The sequence below is a fragment of the Arachis hypogaea genome, chromosome 6 (assembly GCF_003086295.3).
Source record: "Arachis hypogaea cultivar Tifrunner chromosome 6, arahy.Tifrunner.gnm2.J5K5, whole genome shotgun sequence".
Classification (NCBI taxonomy): Eukaryota; Viridiplantae; Streptophyta; class Magnoliopsida; order Fabales; family Fabaceae; genus Arachis; species Arachis hypogaea.
Window position 1 is genome coordinate 65,939,408 of NC_092041.1, and position 9,953 is coordinate 65,949,360.

The following is a 9,953-nucleotide window of genomic DNA, read 5'->3' on the forward strand; positions in this document are numbered from 1 at the left end:
ATCCCTGCACCAAGTGGCGTGTAAAACGCTCTTTCTGCCAATCCTGGCGTTAAACGCCGGGCTGCTGCCCTTTTCTAGCGTTAAACGCCAGTCTAGTGCCCCTTTTTGGCGTTAAACGCTCAGAATGGTGCCAGACTGGGCGTTAAACGCCCATTTGCTGCACTTACTGGCGTTTAAACGCCAGTAAGCTTTTCCTCCAGGGTGTGCTATTTTTCTTTCTTTTTTTCATTATGTTTTTGCTTTTTCAATTATTTTTGTGACTTCACATGATCATCAACCTACAGAAAACATAAAATAACAAAGGAAAATAGATAAATATAACATTGGGTTGCCTCCCAACAAGCGCTTCTTTAATGTCAATAGCTTGACAGTGGGCTCTCATGGAGCCTCACAGATGTTCAGAGCAATGTTGGAACCTCCCAACACCAAACTTAGAGTTTGAATGTGGGGGTTCAACACTAAACTTAAAATTTGGTTGTGGCCTCCCAACACCAAACTTAGAGTTTGACTGTGGGGGGCTCTGTTTGACTCTATTTTGAGAGAAGCTCTTCATGCTTCCTCTCCATGGTTACAGAGGGATACCCTTGAGCCTTAAACACAAGGGAGTCTTCATTCACTTGAATGATCAATTCTCCTCTGTCAACATCAATCACAGCCTTTGCTGTGGCTAGGAATGGTCTGCCAAGGATGATGGATTCATCCATGCATTTCCCAGTCTCTAGGACTATGAAATCAGCAGGGATGTAATGGTCTTCAACCTTTACCAGAACATCCTCTACAAGTCCATAAGCTTGTTTTCTTGAATTGTCTGCCATCTCTAGTGAGATTCTTGCAGCTTGTACCTCAAAGATCCCTAGCTTCTCCATTACAGAGAGAGGCATGAGGTTTATGCTTGACCCTAGGTCACACAGAGCCTTCTCGAAGGTCATGGTGCCTAATGTACAAGGTATTGAGAACTTCCCAGGGTCCTGTCTCTTTTGAGGTAATCTCTGACTAGTCAAGTCATCCAGTTCTTTGGTGAGCAAAGGGTGTTCATCCTCCCAAGTCTCATTACCAAATAACTTGTCATTTAGCTTCATGATTGCTCCAAGGTACTTAGCAACTTGCTCTTCAGTGACATCTTCGTCCTCTTCAGAGGAAGAATACTCATCAGAGCTCATGAAAGGCAGAAGTAAATCCAATGGAATCTCTATGGTCTCAGTGTGAGCCTCAGATTCCCATGGTTCCTCATTAGGGAACTCATGGAGGCCAGTGGATGTCCGTTGAGGTCTTCCTCAGTGGCGATCACTGCCTCTTTCTCCTCTCCAAATTCGGCCATGTTTATGGCCTTACACTCTCCTTTTGGATTCTCTTCTGTATTGCTTAGAAGAGTACTAGGAGGGAGTTCAGTAACTTTCTTACTCAGCTGACCCACTTGTGCCTCTAAGTTTCTAATGGAGGACCTTATTTCAGTCATGAAACTTTGAGTGGTTTTGATTAGATCAGAGACCATGGTTGCTAAGTCAGAGTGGCTCTGCTTAGAATTCTCTGTCTGTTGCTGAGAAGATGATGGAAAAGGCTTGCCATTGCTAAACCTGTTTCTTCCACCATTATTGTTGTTGAAACCTTGTTGAGGTCTCTGTTGATCCTTCCATGAGAGATTTGGATGATTTCTCCATGAAGGATTATAGGTGTTTCCATAGGATTCTCCCATGTAATTCACCTCTTCCATTGATGGGTTCTCAGGATCATAAGCTTCTTCTTCAGATGAAGCGTCCTTAGTACTGCTTGGTGCAGCTTATATTCCAGACAGACTTTGAGAAATCATATTGACTTGCTGAGTCAATATTTTGTTCTGAGCCAATATGGCATTCAGAGTATCAATCTCAAGAACTCCTTTCTTCTGATTCGTCCCATTGTTCACAGGATTCCTTTCAGAAGTGTACATCAATTGGTTATCAGAAGGACACTTTCTGATAAATTGTTTGTATCTTTCCCAAGCTTCATAGAGGGATTCACCTTCCTTCTGTCTAAAGGTTTGGACTTCAACTCTAAGCTTACTCAATTTTTGAGGTGGAAAGAACTTTGCCAAGAAGGCATTGACTAGCTTTTCCCAAGAGTTCAGGCTTTCTTTAGGTTGTGAGTCCAACCATATCCTAGCTCTGTCTCTTACAGCAAAGGGGAATAGCATAAGTCTGTAGACCTCAGGGTCAACCCCATTGGTCTTGATAGTGTCATTGCAAGAATTCAGCTAAAAACTGATGAGGATCTTCCAATGGAAGTCCATGGAACTTGCAATTATGTTGCATTAGAGAAACTAATTGAGGCTTAAGCTCAAAGTTGTTTGCTCCAATGGCAAGGATAGAGATGCTTCTCCTATAGAAGTCGGGAGTAGGTGCAGTAAAGTCACCCAGCACTTTCCTTGCATTGTTGGCATTGTTGTTGTTTTCGGCTACCATGTCTCTTCTTGTTTGAAGATTTCTGTTGGGTCCTCTACAGAGAGTAGTGCTTTAGCTTCTCTTAGCTTTCGCTTCAAGGTCCTTTCAGGTTCAGGGTCAGCCTCAACAAGAATGCTTTTGTCTTTGCTCCTACTCATATGAAAGAGAAAATAACAAGAAAATATGGAATCCTCTATGTCATAGGATAGAGATTCCTTGAGGTGTCAGAGGAAAAGAAGAATAGAAGGAGGAGGTAGAAGAATTCGAACTTATCAAGAGGGATAGAGTTCGAATTGTGTATTGAGGAGGAGTGTTAGTCCATAAATAGAAGGATGTGAGAAGAGGGGAAGAATTTTTGAAAATAAATTAAAAGATTTTGAAGAAATTTAAAAAATTGAAGAATGATTTTCGAAAATTAAAGTTGGGAAAGAAATAACGTGATTTTTGAAAAAGATTTTGAAATTAGAAATCAAAAGATATGATTGAAAACTATTAAAAAACAGATGTGATCAAGAAGATATGATTGAAAAGTTATGGTTTTAAGAAGATATGATTGAAAAGATATGATTGAAAGACAATTTAAAAAGATTTGATTTTTAAAATTAATGACTTGGCTAACAAGAAATTTAAAAGATATGATTCAGACATTAAACCTTACTCAACAGAAAAGGCAACATACTTGAAATGTTGAATTAAATCATTAATTGTTAGCAAGTATTTTTGAAAAATGGAAAGAAATTGATTTTGAAAATATATGATTGAGAAGATATGATTTGAAAAATATTTGATTTTGAAAAATTATGGAAACTTGAAAAAAATCTGAATTAAAAACAAAATCTTCCCTCTTGTGCCATCCTGGCGTTAAACGCCCAGAATGGTATCCATTATGGCGTTTAACGCCCAAAACTCTACCTTTTTGGGCGTTAAACACCCAGCCAGGTACCCTGGCTGGCGTTTAAACGCCAGTTTTCCTTCTTCACTAGGCGTTTTGAACGCCCAGCTTTTTCTGTGTAATTCCTCTGCTGTATGTTCTGAATCTTCAATTCTCTGTATTATTGACTTGAAAAGACATAAATTAAATTTTTTTTTTAATTTTTAATGTTGATGAATAATCAAAATAAAACTAAGATCAAATAAACAATGCATGCAAGACACCAAACTTAGAAGTTTGTATACTATTGACACTAACAAATTGAGAATGCATATGAGAAACAACAAAACACTCAAGACAAGAGAATTTAAAGATCAGAGCAAGGAAATCATCAAGAACAACTTGAAGATCAATGAAGAACATAATGCATGTAATTTTCGAAAATTAGAAGAATAAAGACATGCAATTGACACCAAACTTAAAATTAGACACTAGACTCAAACAAGAAACATAAAAGTATTTTTTTAATTTTAAGATTTTATAATTGTTTTTGGATTTTTTGAAAATTATATGGAAAAGAAAATAAAGAGGATCAAAACTTTTAATAAGAATTCCAGGAATCATGCAATGTTAGTATAAAGCTTCAGTCTAAAAAGGATTAGACATGTCTGGCCAAGCTTCAACAGGACATTACATTCAATAGCTAAATTGATGAGAATCAATCAGCTTTTGTGATGATAAGAACATCACCTTGAAACTCTAGAATTCATTCTTAAAAATTCTGAAGAAAAGATACCTAATCTAAGCAACAAGATGAGCCGTCAGTTGACCAAACTCGAACAATCCCCGGCAATGGCGCCAAAAACTTGGTGCACGAAATTATGATCATCAATGGCACCATCAACATGGTACGCTCAATTGCAATCTCAACTCTTTATCATAACTTCGCACAACTAACCAGCAAGTACACTGGGTCGTCCAAGTAATAAACCTTACGCGAGTAAGGGTCGATCCCACGGAGATTGTTGGTATGAAGCAAGCTATGGTCATCATGTAAATCTCAGTCAGACGGATTCAAATGGTTATGGAGGATTGATAATTAAAAGATGAATAAAACATAAAATAAAGATAGAGATACTTATGTAATTCATTGGTGAGAATTTCAGATAAGCGTATGGAGATGCTTTGTCCCTTCCGTCTCTCTACTTTCCTACTGTCTTCATCCAATCCTTCGTACTCCTTTCCATGGCAAGCTGTATGTTGGGCATCACCGTTGTCAATGGCTACAGTCCCATCCTCTCAGTGAAAATGTTCAACACGCACTGTCACAGCACCGCTATTCATCTGTCGGTTCTCGATCATGTCGGAATAGAATCCAGTGATTCTTTTGCGTCTGTCACTAACACCCCACAATTGCGAGTTTGAAGCTCGTCACAGTCATTCAATCCTTGAATCCTACTCGGAATACCACAGAAAAGGTTTAGACTTTTCGGATTCTCAAGAATGCCGCCATCAATTCTAGCTTATACCACGAAGATTCTAATTAAGGAATCCAAGTGATAAACATTCAAGCCTTATTTGCATGTAGAACGGAAGTGGTTGTCAGGCACGCGTTCATAAGTGACAATGATGATGAGCGTCACATAATCATCACATTCATCATGTTCTTGGGTGCAAATGAATATCTTAGAACAGGAATAAGCTGAATTGAATAGAAGAACAATAGTAATTGCATTAATACTCGAGGTACAGTAGAGCTCCACACCTTAATCTATGGTGTGTAGAAACTCCACCGTTGAAAATACATAAGAACAAGGTTCAGGCATGGCCGTGAGGCCAGCCCCCATGATCTAAGAACTAGACGTCCAAAGATGATCAGAAGATCTAAAGTGATCCAAAGATGAAAATACAATAGCAAAAGGTCCTATTTTTAGAGAACTAGTAGCTTAGGGTTTACAAAAATGAGTAAATGACGTAAAAATCCACTTCCGGGCTCACTTGGCGTGTGCTTGGGCTGAGCATTGAAGCTTACATGTGTAGAGAATTTTCTTGGAGTTAAACGCCAGCTTTTGTGCCAGTTTGGGCGTTTAACTCCCACTTTTGTGCCAGTTCCGGCGTTTAACACCGGGCAGTCTTGAGCTGATTTAGAACGCCGGTTTGGGCCATCAAATCTCGAGCAAAGTATAGACTATCATATATTGCAGGAAAGCCCAGGATGTCTACTTTCCAAAGCAATTAAGAGCGCGCCAATTGGGCTTCCGTAGCTCCAGAAAATCCACTTCGAGTGCAGGGAGGTCAGAATCCAACAACATCTGCAGTCCTTTTCAGCCTCTGAATCAGATTTTTGCTCAGGTCCCTCAATTTTAGCCAGAAAATACCTGAAATCATAGAAAAACACACAAACTCATAGTAAAGTCTAAAAAAGTGAATTTTAAATAAAAACTAATAAAAATATAATAAAAACTAACTAAAATATACTAAAAACATACTAAAAACAATGCCAAAAAGCGTATAAATTATCCGCTCATCAAACGTCCATGAAAGGGAGGTCAGTCATTCATTGATAACAACCCTCCTAAACAAACTAGTATCCCCCCTTCCAAATCAAATGGTATTTGGCCTCCTTCAACCAAGGTTGATGAGTACAAGGCTAAGATGCCATTTCCTCAAAAACTCTGTCAAGAGGAAAGGGATAAACAGTTTGCTCGCTTTGTGGAGTATCTCAAAACACTAGAGATAAAGATCCCTTTTGTAGAAGCTCTTGAACAGATACCTTATGCAAATTTCATGAAGGATATTCTAAGTCATAAGAAGGATTGGAGGGAGACATAAACAGTAATCCTCACTGAGGAATATAGTGCAATCATTCAGAACAGCTTACCAAAGAAGCTTAAAGATCCTGGAAGCTTTATGATACCATACATTCTAGGTGATGCTTGTACAAGGACAGCTCTATGTGACCTTGGATCAAGCATCAACCTAATACCTACTTCTTTAATAAATAAGCTCTATTTGATTGAGGAAGTCAAACCAACCCGCATGTTCCATCAACTTGCTGATGGGTCTATTAAGATACCATCAGGAGTGATAGAGGACATGATTGTCAAGGTTGGTTTTTTGCCTTTCCCACTAACATTGTGGTATTGGACATAGAGGGGCACAAGAGTGCATCTCTCATCCTAGGAAGACCTTTCTTAGTTACAGGACAAACCCTCATTGATGTTGAAAAAGGGGAAGTAACCCTAAGAGTCAATAAGGAGAAGTTCGTACTGAATGCTGTGAAGGTTATGCAGCATCCATACATTCCTGAGGAATGCATGAGCATTGACTTCATTGATTCCCTAGTGGAAGAAGTCAACATGGCCAAAAGCTTCAAGGACAGGCTTGATGATATCCTTGATGATACTCAGCCTGACTCAGAGGAACTTCTGGAAACCTCTAACGAAATGGAGAAGCTAGGAATCCAAGAGGTTACCTTGCATAAGGACTGGATAATATTCAATGTTCTCAAACCTCCATTACCCCTTGACAAGGGCGGCACTTGCATAAAGGATTCAGCATCCAAGCCTCCTCCCTTGGATGGAACTTATTCAATCCCTCCTAAGACCAAACATAAGTTTGTTGTTGGATGTACACCATCCACCAAGGAGGAAGGCCCTAAAAGGAAGATACCTAGGGGCTGAAAAAACAAAAATATCCCTACTGAGGGCTTTTCACCATGGAAGATGGTGGTATTCACTTATCCCATCATGGTTTTCACCATGATCATGTGCATTAGTCAAGAGACAGAATTCACATCAGTAAAAATAGAACACTCCAGATGGAGTGTTAAAGTTGAACGCCAGCCAAGGAGCCCTTATTGGGCATTCAATGCCCTAAGAATGGAGCATTGCTGGCGTTGAATGCCAGCCAAGGAATAGCCCCTGGGCGTTCAAACCCCAGTGCAAGAGAGCAGGGAGTCTGGAATTCCCTAGCCTCTCAGGACTAAGAGGTCCCACAGAAGCTCCACCTACCGCACCTTCTTCTTCTTCATTGATCATGTTTGCTTGAGGAGGAGCAAAACTCTTAAGTTTGGTGTTGGGCAAAAGCTTTACTTTTGTGACTTCTACCACTCTTAAGTATAGAAGAAGAGGATGGAGCAAACTAGAGAGTATGCACATGAGCCTGTGTAGCCACCTTAACAAAGACAAATAAGTGACATCGAAGAGATCAAGCACTACATTGGATCCTCAAGGAGGAGCACTAGCCACCATCATTCAGGTGGATTCGTTCTTTTTTTCAACCCTTTCCTCTTATTTTTGTTTTCTGTTTTCTATCTGTTTTATTTGCTCTCTTATTCTAGTTGCATGATCATTTGCATTTGATGTCTTAAAAGCTGTAACATATTCCATATATCTCTCACCTTGCTTAAATGAAACATTTTTATTTGAAAAGAATTGAGAGATGCATGAATTTTAAGTTTAAAATAAGATTAGTTTAATTGGTTTGATGTGGTGTCATTTGCTTTTGTTTTCTAAATGTATGATTAAACAATGCATATTTGAAGTTAAAATTTATGAATGTTGGCTCTTGAAAGAATAAGGAAAAAGGAAAAGTATTATTAATGATCTGAAAAATCTAAAAATTAATTCTTGAAGCAAGAAAAAGCAGCAAAAAGAAAAAGAAAAAGCTTGCATGCAAAAAAAAAAATAAAAAATAAATAAAAAGAAAGAAAAAAATAAAAAGCGAGCAGAAAAATCCAATAACACTTTAAACTAAAAGGCAAGGGTAAAATGGCCCAAGGCTTTGAGCATCAGTGGTTAAGAGGGCCCAAAGGAATAAAATCCTGGCCTAAGTGGCTCAATCTAAGCTGTCTCTGACCATGTGCTTGTGGCATGAAGGTGTCAAGTGAAAAACTTGAGACTGAGCGGTTAAAGTCGTGGTCCAAAGCAAAAAGAGTGTGCTTAAGAACTCTGGACACCTCTATCTGGGGACTCTAGCAAAGCTGAGTCATAATCTAAACAAGTTTACCCAGGTAAAGTGTCTGTGGCATGAATGTATCCGGTGGTAATACTGGAAAACAGAGCGCTTAGGTAACGGCCAAGACTCAAAAAGCTGTGTTCAAGAATAAAAATAAGCTTAACTATGATAGTCAATAATATTATCGGGATTCTAAGTTCCTAAAGATGCCAACATCTCTGAGTTTCAATGGATAGTGAGATGCCAAAACTAGTCAGAAGCAAAAAGCTACTAAGTCCCGCTCATCTAATTTTAACTAAGCTTCATTTGAAACATAGAAATTTATTGTATCTTAATTTTTTTCCATCCTACTGTGTTTTTAGTTGCTTGGGGAAAAGCAACAGCTTAAGTTTGGTGTTGTGATGAGTGATAAACCCCATTTGTAGGGTTTATCTTATGCTTCATTTAAGGGATTTTATGACCTTTTACCCACATTTATTCAATGAAATAGCATGGTTTTATAACTTCTCCTTTAATTGTGCTTAAGAGTGAAAACATGCTTTTTAGGTCTTAAAATAGCTAAATTTAATACTCCTTGATTCCACTAGATGCATTGATATGTTTGTTAAGTGATTTCAGATTTAGGAGGCAAAGATTGGATCAAGGAAATGAAGGAAAAACATGTAAAGATGGAGAACTCATGAAGAAATGTAGGAATCGCAAAAGCTGTTCCACTTGGGTTGGAAAGCTAATATCCGGGGCTTCAAAATGATATAAGATTTGCCATAGTTGCTACACGTTTGGTGATGCGCACGTGAACTGTACGCGCACGCGTCATTGCTGCCATATGATCCACTTAAAGCAATACGTGGCCAGCAATTAAAGGTATTACATGATGAGAAAAATTAGTGTCGATCTAGAATTTATTAAAATATGAGTTTCTTCGTTGTAAGTATAGCCTAGACCAATGACGTGCAAAAAATAACCGATTAAGAATTTATATTGGAAATAACGTTGCAAGTACAGTTCTTAACCGATGAAAATTCCGCGTATCAATTTAAAAGGGGTTTGTCACAAATCAAGAATAAAATACTAGGAGTAGAATTCCCAGGTCGTCTCCCAACGAGTTGCTAAGAGAGTGCTATTTATTGGTAAGGAATTTTTCACGAAATTTGGAGTTTGGGGAATGGATAAAAAAATGATTATAAATTAAAGCAGTGGAAATTGAGGAGAGATTTTATGTAATTAATATAAAAAGCTTTGACTAGGAGAAGATTAATCGGAAGTTCTATCCTTGTTGGATTTTCCCAAGAGTAATAGTAAGAGGTTGTTATTTTTACTTAGTTAACCCTTACCGAATAAAGAAAAGTCAAGTAATTGAGCCAACTCTTATTTACAAGTCCTAATCCTCTCCCTTGGGAAGGATTATCGTTAGTGACTAGAGAGTCAGCCAACAACTTCTAATTACAAGTTAACTCTTGAGTATTCCAACTCAAGGGTCTCCTATTAATTAACTCCAAAGTCAAGTTGAGAACCTACTCCATTGACATGGATGCCATTTTCTCATACATGTAAAGGGAGTAGAAAGAAGACATGGTAATTAAAATTGAATTGCGATAATTAAGGAAACAAAGAAATTAAATAGAAAATACTCCTTGCATTAATAAATTCCAAACTTGAAGATATCCATATGTAACCTTAAACAAGATAAATGGGAAATAAAAGAG

General features: G+C 38.2%; 1 non-coding gene across 1 annotated transcript; it reads left to right on the forward strand.

Moving 5' to 3' along the window:
• Nucleotides 1-1,931: 1,931 nt before the first annotated feature.
• LOC112699647 (small nucleolar RNA R71) lies at nucleotides 1,932-2,038 on the forward strand. Its single transcript, XR_003152590.1, has one exon. It is a non-coding gene; the product is annotated as a small nucleolar RNA R71 (small nucleolar RNA).
• Nucleotides 2,039-9,953: the final 7,915 nt, after the last annotated feature.